Below are 11,857 nucleotides of genomic sequence, written 5' to 3' on the forward strand. Positions count from 1 at the left end.
CAATTTTGAGAATATAGTTGATTTTGTTCCTATCATTGGAAACTTGAAGGATTTGGAATTTAAAAGAGAGAATCTTGAGAATCTACGTACCACGATCAATAATTCATTTGCACTACATGTATTGTATACATGGATGATCATTCCATTTGTTTAAAGTAAGAACATCCCAAAATCTAGCATAAAGAAAGCAAATGCAAAGATTTTGATCTTGATAGAGAAGGAATCTCTGAGGTAAGCTTTTTTAAATCCTCAAACGTTTTATTAGAGAACTCTACTTTTTGTTCACTGAGCTTCTGGTTAGAGGATTATTTTAAAGTTTTTTAGCTTTTGAATAGAGGACCCATTTTTCTATTTTTAAAGTTGTTTAGCCTCTAAATAGAGGGGCCCATTTCTTATTTGCAAAGTTGTTTGTCTTTATATAATGAAAATTTTTTTGTTGAATCTTTGTTTAGATGAGTTATTTGGAGTTTTTAGGCCTTATGCCACCATTTGGAGGATTTTTTTTTAAATTAAAAAAATTCAAAGGATTCTCTTAAAACTTATTGAAGTTAAACTAAACTCAATGGTTATCTATGTCTTTGCATCATTCTTATTTTATAGAAATGTGCAAATTGGGGTAACTATAGACACTCAATTTCATCTAGGGTCCATAATCGAATCTCAGGTTTCATTCAAAATTCGTAATTGAATATCTGGTCTTAAGTTTTCAAAATAAGCACTAGTTTTTTTTTTAATTTAGGAGTAATTTTGGGCTTTAAGCCTAACTTATGTTTTGGTGTTTGGGCTTGGAGCCCATCATCAATTTTTTTTGAGTTTTACTATAAAAAAAATAGGAAAAGAAAATAAAAAACTTTCCAATTCAATTTTTTAAAGCCGATTGAAAGGCCTTTGACCACGATCAATAACATGGATTAAAACCTAAGAATCACGTAGTGATCAAATATATCAAATTTGATCCACTTTTAATCGGTAAAACCCTAATCGAATTTGGTAGATTCATTTAATCAATGAAATTTCTAAAAAAGTTTTATCCTAAAAATCACATAAAAAGGGGAGGAAAAAAGTTTTTTTAAAAAATTTCTATAGGTTTGTGGGTTCTCACCATGATTAGGATTGGCTTCTAGATTCTTTTTAGGGTTTGGAATCTAGGTCATTTTTCATGAATATGGTTTTTTGACCTAATCTAAAAGACCCACTAGAATTTTTGGGATTTTCTTGTGAAATTCTTAAACTGTTTGAAGTGGATCTCTAGGTTTTGTTATTGAGATTTTTTAGGAAAATTTGGCTTTTTCTGGGTTTATGGTGGATTTTGGGTTTTTTTGGGACTTGGTATGAAGTTTTGGGTTTTTAATTGAAGCTTTCGATGGAAACTTTGATTTTTTGATGAATTCATGGTGGTCGGAGGGGTTTTTGCGATAGTCAGATTTTAGGTTCTTAGCCATTTGAATTTCATGATGCCAAAAACTAGGTTGATTGATCAAAACTTGGTTTTGTTTAGATCTCTAGTTGGTTTTTAAAGAGAAGGGAGAGAGAAAGAAGCTTTAAAGAGAGAGGGTCTAAGGCAAACTAAAGGAAAAAGCTTGAAAATTGAATTTTCATACCCTAGGCAAAACGATGCTGTTTTGAAAACTCCTAACCCTCGTGTGACTCGACTCTAACCCTTGTGTCAACTCGATTCCAGATTTAACCAGAGCGCAAGTTTTCCTTTTTCTATTTTCTTTTTATTTTTGTTTTTGATTTTTGATTTTATCTCTATTTTTTTATTTTATTTTATTTATTATTGTTTAGTTTTTAAAAAAAGAAAATGTTGTTTATGATGTTTTTATTTATGATTATTAATTGCATGATATTTCATATTAATTACATGATAATATATATATATATATTATACTATGGCATAATTATATCATTATTTTTTTCCTTTTTGCTTGATATAGTATTATTGCATGATATAATATTATTTTGTCTATTTTAATTTCTTTTTTTATTTTGAGTTTAAAAAAAAAAGAGATTTCAAAAATGTTTTTTAATCCTATCTAACTATTGGAAGATTTGCATTTTAAATTAAATCTTACCGAACTATGAGAGGATTTAATATATTTTTGAAAAATAATTTTATAATAAAATCTCAACAAACTATTGGGATATCTACTTCAATGTAAATCCTATCAAATTATTGGAAGATTTTACTAGTTATTTTCTTTAATAAAAATATATTAATGAATCCGACGATGAAACATCTTTAAAGTGGGACACTAGTCCCATGAATACTCTTACGGCGAGAGAATTATCTTAAATTGCTACCAAACTATTAGAGTAATTTTAAGATCAATTTTTTATATTAAATATTTTGGTAAATCATGAATATGGTTAAGACTTGGATAATTTGAAATCAAACTAGTACCATCATTTGGATGGGTACTGTAAGGGTGTTATAACTTTCCTCATGTGTAACTGCACTATCAAACCTAAAATCTAGTTTTGTAAACTAGAATCTACTATTTAAAAATACCTAAGCCAATCTTGGGACTTTTTTTTAAATAGGATAGATTCAGTTGGTGGCCAATCGCACCAAAACAAAAAAGATTGGTGGCAACTCCTTTAATTCATGTCTAGCGATGGGTTCATGGATCTATACGTTATGAGTTGTGTAATTCAATTAAATTTGAATTATTCATAGGAATTGTGATTGAATGAGGTAACTAGGTGTGTACATGTTTGATGTTAGATAAATTTGTCTCTTTTCTTAAAGCTTTCGAGAAGTTGAGAATGTCATGGAATTATTATGATCTTTCTAATTTTGAAGAATTTATTTAGATTGAGAAGTTTTATTTTTTGAAGCCTTTTTTTGAGATAACCACTTTGTTTTAGAAAGAGACTATCACACTAGCTATTTGCATTTTACTAATTGCAAAAAAGATAGACAATAAAATTTATAAGTGTTAAAATGATTGTAATATGGTGTTATCTTTTGCAATTATACTTTATCCTCATTCTAAGTTGCAAATTTTGCAATATCTTTTGCCAAAATTGGATAGTGAATATGAAAATAAGTAGATAGATGTGTTAGAGGAATTAAAGCTACTTTTCTCAGAGTAGGAGAATTAGAGTAATATTCGATCTAAATTATTTATGATACTTGGTGAAAATGATCAAAGTAGAAATAAGAGTAAGTTTAATGTTTATTTTATTTTTTGGCCAAAATTTAAAATAAATTATTTTAGTAAGTTATAGGATTATTACTTAGCCCCATAATAGATGAAACCTGATAGCCCAAGATAATTGCTATTAAATAGCCAAAGTTTTTTTGTTTTGAACCAAGATAGACATGACTATTGGGTAGTTTTCAATTTTAATATAAACTGCTAAGAGGCAGTTGTCCATTTGATTTTGGATTCAAATGGAATAAGTATATTGCCACCCTTTGTCTTATTATATATATGTGGGGATGCATCAAGTTATACTAAAAGGTTTTAACATCTTTTTCTAACCATTAGTTTTAATAAAACAAAGGGATGAAAGAGACAAGTTAAAAAAGAAACAATTGATTTAATCTCATCTCTTATATCTATTGAAATAAATAGTTAAAAAAAGCGTAAAACTAAAAAGTATTACATTAAAGTAAATTGATCTCTCCCAATATATATATATACATACACACACATATATATATATATATATGGCCATAAGCTATTAATGATGAAAAAATCATTTTAGCGACAAGGAAAAAGTTTGACAAAAAATAGAAAGGAACTTTAAGAGGAATATCTTATTTTTTTATTTAAGGATTTATGCTATGAAACATGAATAATTTTTGAATGTGTGATTTTATTCTCGACCGACGAATCAAGTTGTCAATCTTTCGCATCACTTTTGTTGTGCTTTCACAAATCCTATAAATTTTTTGCATTATTGATAATTATGATTATCACATTTATTCTTCACTTAGATAATAATTAATTTAGTTTTTTTTTTTACTTTTAGTTTAATTGTACATTTGTTACTATAATTTGATAAATAAACCTACTTTACTTTATTATTATAGCGATGTAAAAGCTATAACATTGGATTTATTTCAAATAGATTAAAGTTGGACATATATTTAGAAGAAGCAACTATCGTAACATGCAAGTCCATGAATTCGACCGTAGGATGAAAATTTTGTAAATAATAAAGGGAGTCACCTCTAATTTTTTTTGTTAGGTATGATTAGCAATCTAAAAAGTTTTTTTTTTTACTAAAACCAAAAATGAGTTTAAGGTTTATCAAAAAGATATTTTGGTTTTTGAAAATAGAGTTGGGTTTGGGAGTTCAGTTATGTGTGGAGAAGGATTAGTACTCCTACAATGCCTATTTGAAAATGGTTCTAATTAATCATGCATTATGTTTTTTGTATTAGATAAAAACGCTTTCAACTTGAAATTTAAAGATAATTCCCTTAACCTTTTTTTGGAAAAACTTAATTTTATTTAATAAAAAGAAAACCTTAACTAGGAATATTGTGAAAATCTTTAGGTTCAAAAATTATCTTAAAATTTAAAGATAACTCTTTCTACCTAAGATCCATCAGGACATTTTTAAAAAAAATGAAAATAACATCCTTTGTAGATTATAATTGTTGGTTACTCTCCAACCTATAGGTAAAGTAACAAGAATTATTTTTCTCAAAATTTTATTTTTGTTTTATGTCAATATCAATATTTTTTAATAACAATTTTATTTGAGATTTTCATAAAAATCCTTTGAATTTTGGAGTAATTTTTGGTGTTTGGGTTGGTTTCAAGGTTTTGAAATTTAACTTGCTTAAGGGTCTGGATAGTTTAAGGTTTAGTTTAGGGCTTAGGGCTTGGTTGAGGGTTTAGTACAAGTTTAGGGTTTGATTTTGGGGTTTTGGATTAAATTTTAGGGTTTGGCTTCAGTTTAAAGGTTGATTTTTGGTTTAAGGTTTGATTTGGGGTTTAGGGGTTAACTTTCGTGTTTAGGATTTGATTTTTGGTTTAAGGTTATCATAAAATATAGGTGCAATTGACTACTTAACTGAATCTGTCTTATTTTAAAGAGAAATCTGAAACTTAATTTAGGTATCTTTAAAAAAGAAGATTCTAGTATACGAAACCAGAACTAGGCCCGAAAGTATAGTTACATGTGAAGAAGGTTATAACATCTCCACAATGCCTATCCAAAAGATGGTACTGGTTGATTTGATGTTATTTAAGCCTTAAAACATTTTTATAATTTTACCAAATAAATTTAATATTGAAAATTAATTTTAAAATTACTCAAATAGTTTAGCAGCAAATTAAGAAGATTTCCTTACCTTAGAGCATTTATAGAGACTACTATCTTACTTTAAAAAGGCTCTGTCATCAGATTCATTTGTGTTTTTAAGAAATTATTTTGAAATCAATAAAATCTTTCAATAGTTAGGTAAGATTTTATTTTGAGGCACATTCTCCAACAATTTTAGTAGGATTTTTGTTTTAAAATTTATTGGTGTGTTTACTTTTTTTTTAATGAAAAAATCATTAAATCTTCCAATAGTTTGATAAGATTTTACTCAAAGATTTAAATCCTCCAATAATTTGTTAGGATTTAAATTTTGATATATATTTTAAAAAAAAAAATTAAATCTTCCAATAGTTGATAAGACTTAATTTGAGATTTAAATCCTCTAATAATTTGATAGGATTAAAAAATGCATATTTTATTAAATTTTCATATGAAATTCTCTAATCTCTAATACTTTGGTAGAATTCATAATTTTAAAATTATTTGTAATCTATAAAGATCCTCTAATAGTTTGGTAAGATTCATAGATTTATTTTAAAAATTACTTTTTTATAAAATAGATAAATAAAATTTAAATTAATTAATTAAGTAAATAAATAAATAAAATTTACCAAAAAGTCACTGGTTCAGCTTTGACTTGGAAGTGGCTCAGATGCTTTCTATTGAAATGGCTTGGTGGCTTCGCTTAGTGGCATTACTTTATGGCTCAAAGTTAAATTTGCAGAGCAAGTCAAGTTTCAAGTGCGGGTTTTGGATCCAAATTCAGGTTGAGGTGGAGATCTTCTTCACTTAATTGAAAAGCAACATTTCATGTTACTATAAAAACTATTTTTTTCTTTTTTTATTTCTTCACTTTCAATCTCTCTCTAACTCTTTAATTCTCCAATCTTTCTCTAGAGAATGATGAATGTTGGTTAAACTTTCAAACCAATCTAGGAACTGATGATCGTTTGTCACTGCAGTCACTACACAATGCCGTTAGTAGCCATCCATCAATGACCGAAAAAGCCCTAAAATTCCCAAAAACTATCTATTTTTCTCCTCTTTCCTTTTTTAAGAGATCTCTTAAAATCTTTCTTAAATTATCTAGATTTGATCCTAAAGTTAGGTTATACACCACCACCCAAAACATCTCTCCACCACTATCAAAACAACCAAAAGCCTTAGAAATCTACTTCTATTTATAATTTTCAATCTTAAAAAAAGAAAACCAAAGAATAACCTTCCTTGAGCTTAAATAATTACTTCCAAAAAAAATCTTTGCTTTTTGCTTGCATTTATTATATAGTTCTCAGTTTTTCTTGTTGTTAATTTTGTATATGTTGGGATGTATTTTTTTGGGAATTAGGCTAAAAATTGGGTGTAATGCTTTTGTTTGTTGTGGTGCTTTATGTGTTTTACAGGGAATGAGTCTCAACTATCCCTTTGATGGTTTTTGGTCTTGGGTTCCTTTTGGCTTGTAATGGTTTTACCTTTGTGTGCTTATTGTGGGCTATTTTGGTGACAAGGTAATGGCATGGTCAGCTCTCAATGGTGAAAGATGAACTCAGATTTGGAGAGATAGTATGATTTGGCTAGTTTTGTTCTAGCAATAAGGTGGAATTATGGTTATTGAAGACAAAATAGGTTCGACCAATAGGAATAAGGGGTTTCTATTATGATTGAGGTAAGGATTATGATCAAGTCTAACTCAAAAATTAAAAGATTTATGTGAGGGAAGGTTGGAAGGGCAATAGGTTAAGCTTCCATCGCTGATTGCCAATTTTTGGTTGCAATGGTTTCCCTCTTTCCTATTGATTTCTAACTATTTTTATAAGGATACATCACAATTGAAATAGAATTCTAGATTAGAAAGGAGTCTTGATTCTAAAGTGTTTCAAGATGGATTGGGTGTTATCATTTTTTGCATTTTTATCTCCAAAAAATTCAATCCAAAATCGATTTTGTCTTTGAAGTCAATCCAATCTAAATTACTTTTAATTTTTCAAAATTTTCTCGATTTTTTTTAATTTTCCTATTTTTTGAGAAAAAAAGCAAAAATAAGAAAGTAAAAGAAAGAAAAAACTTAACTTTTATGGGTTAAACCCAAATTATACCTAATTTACAAATCGTATTTCTATTTATTGGACCAAAGATCCAATAAATCCAAGGCTCGAAACATAAAAGAAAATCTAAAAAAAAATGGGATGTTTATAAAGATTTGACCTTAGGGTTGACTTTAGGTTTTAAGGTTTAATTTTGGGTTTAAGAGTTGACTTTGGTTTAAGGTTTTGATTTCGAGGTTTGACTTTGGTTTAGGGTTTTGATTTTGGGTTTGACCTTAAGGTTTGACTTTGGTTAAGGTTTGGTTTTGAAGTTTAACTTCTGTTTAGGGTTTTGGTTTTGGGTTTGACTTTGGATTGGGTTTCAAATTTAGGGTTTAACATTGGTTTAGGGTTTTAGTTTTTGGTTTTGACTTTTATGGTTTAAGATTTACCATGATTTTTATGAACTTCTCTAAAAATCTCCAACATCTAAGCAAACTTTTGAAGTACTTCAAAAAACCATGATTTTAAATTTATTTAAGGCTTGATAAATATACAAATGATACATGAATAATGCACATAACAATTGATAAGCATATTATGAATGCTTGATGAATGCATTTGATACATGAAATGGGACTAGTATGGAAACTAATGGTTAGGACAATTTCACAAACATTTTGTAAACTAAGTAACAAGGATCAAAAAAAGGGAAAGGGTTTAGCTAATCCATGGCAAAGGCTAAGGTCAAAACCTTTATAGCCATGTGGAAGTATTTTTTATGTTGGCCATACATATATACTATGTACCCATTATTAGAGTTTATCACAAACACCTTGAAAGCAAGACAAAAACAACCCCTATAGAGCTTATGTTGGGTGCCTTAAGATACTTGTGCTAAGTATGGGCCAAAACTAAAAGGATATGTAGACACCCCAATCTGTCCAATATTCTACTTAATTTGGTTTCTGTTGATTAAATAAATAATAAATGCAAAAAAGAAAAAAGAAAAAAAGAATATTTTGGCAGGTTGAGTTTATGCAGGACATGTGCGAGAAGTTTAAATTAGATTTAAAGACTAAAGTTGAAATTAAAAGGTAATGAAATTATGTTCGGTTATAGGGTTCTTTGGATCAGAACCCTATAAATAGATGCTCTTACAAAGAATAGAAAGACACACAGAAAATCATAGAAACCAAACTTATTCTTCATTTGAGTGTCGTTTCGATCCCAACTTCTTTGGTGCACCAATAGGGGACAAGCCTTGTGTTGGGTCGACACAATGGGTGACAACATCATCATTTTGTGTCAGAAGAGGAATCGATGACGGGGGTTTATCATCTTTGATATTTTGTTTCCTGCCTAACTTCATATGCCAGCTCAGCATCAAAGCTCACCGTAAATGTAGTAACATCGATGTCACACAAGTAGTTGCTACTTTGTGATCAAATGGACTCACTTCGGATTTACCCTTATTGGCAATGATTTTTGCTCAAGCAGCTACCGTCGCTATCTCCATCGCTGATGAGGTGGCAGTTGTAAAAAGTTGTATTGACAACAATAGTGTACAGATTGGGGGTTCGGATAATTCCAAGACATCATTTTTGAGCTCCAATGGGAGCATCACTCTTCATACTGGTGAAAGGAGCTTATTGACTTCAAGGAGAAATGCCATAAAAGTTTTGAATATGAGTGCTAAGGAAATCCAACTATAGTGGTTGCGAAGGAGAAGATAAGTGCACTTAAGGGGGTTGAATCGACCTTTACTATGGCATCGGGAGTGTGTGCTAGCATAGTCATGCTGATGGCATTGGTTCCTGCTAGTGGAAATATTGTGACAACAACAAATTGCTATAAAAAAACTAGGATATTCATTGAGACCATTCTACCAAAAATGGGAATCTTAGCTACTGTTATTGACCCCACAGCTATGGATAGCTTAGAGGATGCACTCAACAAGAATAAACTTTTTCTTTTCTGCATTGAGTCTCCAAAAAATCCATTTCTAAGATGTGTTGACATAGCAAAAGTTGCAAAGCTGTGCCACAACAAAAAAGCACTTGTCTACATTGATGGTATCTTCGTTACACCTCTTAACTAGAAAGCTTTAGCCTTTGGTGTTGATCTTATTTTGCACTTGCAAAAAAATTCATTAGGGGCCATAATGATGTTCTTGTTGGTTGCATAAGTGGTTCTGAGAAGTTGGTTACTGAAATTCATACTTTGCATCATATTTTGAGAGGTACTCTCAACTCGAACATCGTGTATCTGATCATTAGAGGCATGAAGACACTGCATCTTTATGTACAACAACAAAATTCAATACCATTAAGGGTGGCCAAAGCTTTAAGTTTTAATGTGGATGGAGATTTGATGGCAACCATCAAATTTGTTGCTGCCATACACTGCTCCATCCTTTGGTGGCTATGGGAGCATTGTGGATCAGCCAGCTGTAATGTCCTATTGTCTATGCCTTTAAATCGAGTCATTGAGTTGCTTTCTGTGTCTGAAGCCAAGTCTCTCCAACTGAGGCATTTCATTTTTTTGGTATTTTTGGTATTATTTATTTATTTGTGTTTTTAGTATTTTTGCATGATTAAATTTAGAAAAAAAGAATAAAACATAAAAAAATAAAATATTTTTTGAGAATAAGTATTAATTATCCAATGATGGAGTTTATAAATATTTCAAATGGTAAATTTTCATAAAATTCTTAGATGATGAATTTTGTCTAAATTTGTCCCAAATGGTGAAATAATTTAGATAAAGTTTCAATAACAATAATAAATATTTATTTTCAATCAAAAAAGAAAAAATTAAAAAAATAAAATTTTGGTTGAAAATATTTGACAATTATCCAATGATGAGATTCTTAGAAATTTCAAATGGTAAATTCCTAAAATATCTCTAGGTGAGAAATTTTTTTAAATTTGTCCCAAATGGTGAAAAAATTTAAATGAAATTTCAAGAAAAATAATTGTCATATTATTTTCTTTAAAAAAAAAGAAATAAAGAGAATTTTTAAATAGGCCCAGATGGTGAAGAATTTAGAAATTTTGAAAAAGAAAATATTTCTAAATTGATCCAAATGATGAAAAATATAGAAATCCAAAAAAATATAATAAATAAATAAAAAAAATTTCTAAATAAGCCCAAATGGTAGAGAATTGAAAATTTTAAAACAAGAAAATATTTTTAATTTGACCCAAATGGTGAAATAATTAGATATATTTTCAACAATAAAAAAATAATTAAACCTTTTTTTGATGACAAAGCCTTTTCAAGAAATCAAATGGGATTCTTGAATACTTTTAAGGTGAGGAAATATTTTTAGGAATTCTACTAGATTGATGGAAAATCTTAAGAATTATTTTCAATATTTACACATATAAAACCATTTGAATCCAGACCTTAGGATAAATTTAAAATAATATGGTACCATCCTTCGGATGGCCATGTAGGGGTGCTATAACCTTTCCCACATGTAACTGAACTCCCGAACCCTTTTTTGGTTTGTAGATCTGAGCCTATTCTTTTAGGGTCCCTTGGTTAAGCTTATGAGCTCCTTAAAATGATAGATTCCTTAGGTGGCCAAACACGCCTAGTTAAAAAAAGATTGGTGACGACTACTTAATTAGTTAAGTTTAGCTATAGATTTTTAGATCTATATGTTATGACAGTTTGGCAACTCCACTGAGGACAGCTATAGAGAGTCAAGTCATAATTTTTGAATTTATTTTATCCCTTGGTCTAATGGTTTTAAATTATAATTTTTTAAATAAGAGCATCCATTACAAGAGGTGGATGACCCATTGTACCCTTTTGGTTTTGGGCCACATCAAGCCCAACTTGTACAAGGTCCACCACCACAGTAGTTCACCTATCTTATAGGGTACACATACCTTGAAATGCTATCAGCTTCAAATCTAAGACAGTATCAAAGTTTATGTAAATCTTATCTTTACCAAGAAGGCAGTAGAACCAATACCAATTCCTAATTTAGATGATCCAGAAAAGAAAGAGAAGTTGAAGCCTAAGAAGAATAAGACTTTAGAATCCTCAAAAGTTGAATAGAAGATGAACTTGTTAGAGGAAAGGTTATGAGCTATAAAGGGCATTGGTTTTTATGGTTCAATAGATGCCGCTGAGCTTTGTTGAGTCCCAAATATGGTTATTCCTCCAAAATTCAAGGTTTCAGAGTTTGAAAAGTATGATGGTACAAAATGCCCAAATACCCACATTACCATGTACTGTCAAAAAATGGTTGCACATGCTAATAATGAAAAGCTATTGATGCATGTATTTCAAGATAGCCTTATGGGCTCTATTGCTAGATGGTATGTCTAGTTGGATAGGACCCGCATTCATTTTTGGAGTGATATAGCCTGTGACTTCATTAGTTAGTATCGACATATCATAGACTTAGCCTCAGATCACCTTTCTTTACAGAATATGGAAAAGAAAGTGACTGAATCATTTAGAGAGTATGCCCAGAAGTAGAGGCATATTACTTATCAAGTGCAACCTTCTTTAACTGAAAAAAT

The 11,857-nt window shown here is 29.6% G+C and overlaps 1 pseudogene; it reads left to right on the forward strand.

Annotated features, from left to right (window-relative positions):
• The first annotated feature begins 8,464 nt into the window (after positions 1-8,464).
• LOC111274725 (cystathionine gamma-synthase 1, chloroplastic-like) lies at positions 8,465-11,387 on the forward strand (annotated as a pseudogene).
• The last annotated feature ends 470 nt before the right edge of the window (positions 11,388-11,857 follow it).

This window comes from Durio zibethinus, chromosome 17 (assembly GCF_047325235.1).
Source record: "Durio zibethinus cultivar Kanyao isolate XHJ-2024 chromosome 17, ASM4732523v1, whole genome shotgun sequence".
NCBI classification, from domain to species: domain Eukaryota; kingdom Viridiplantae; phylum Streptophyta; class Magnoliopsida; order Malvales; family Malvaceae; genus Durio; species Durio zibethinus.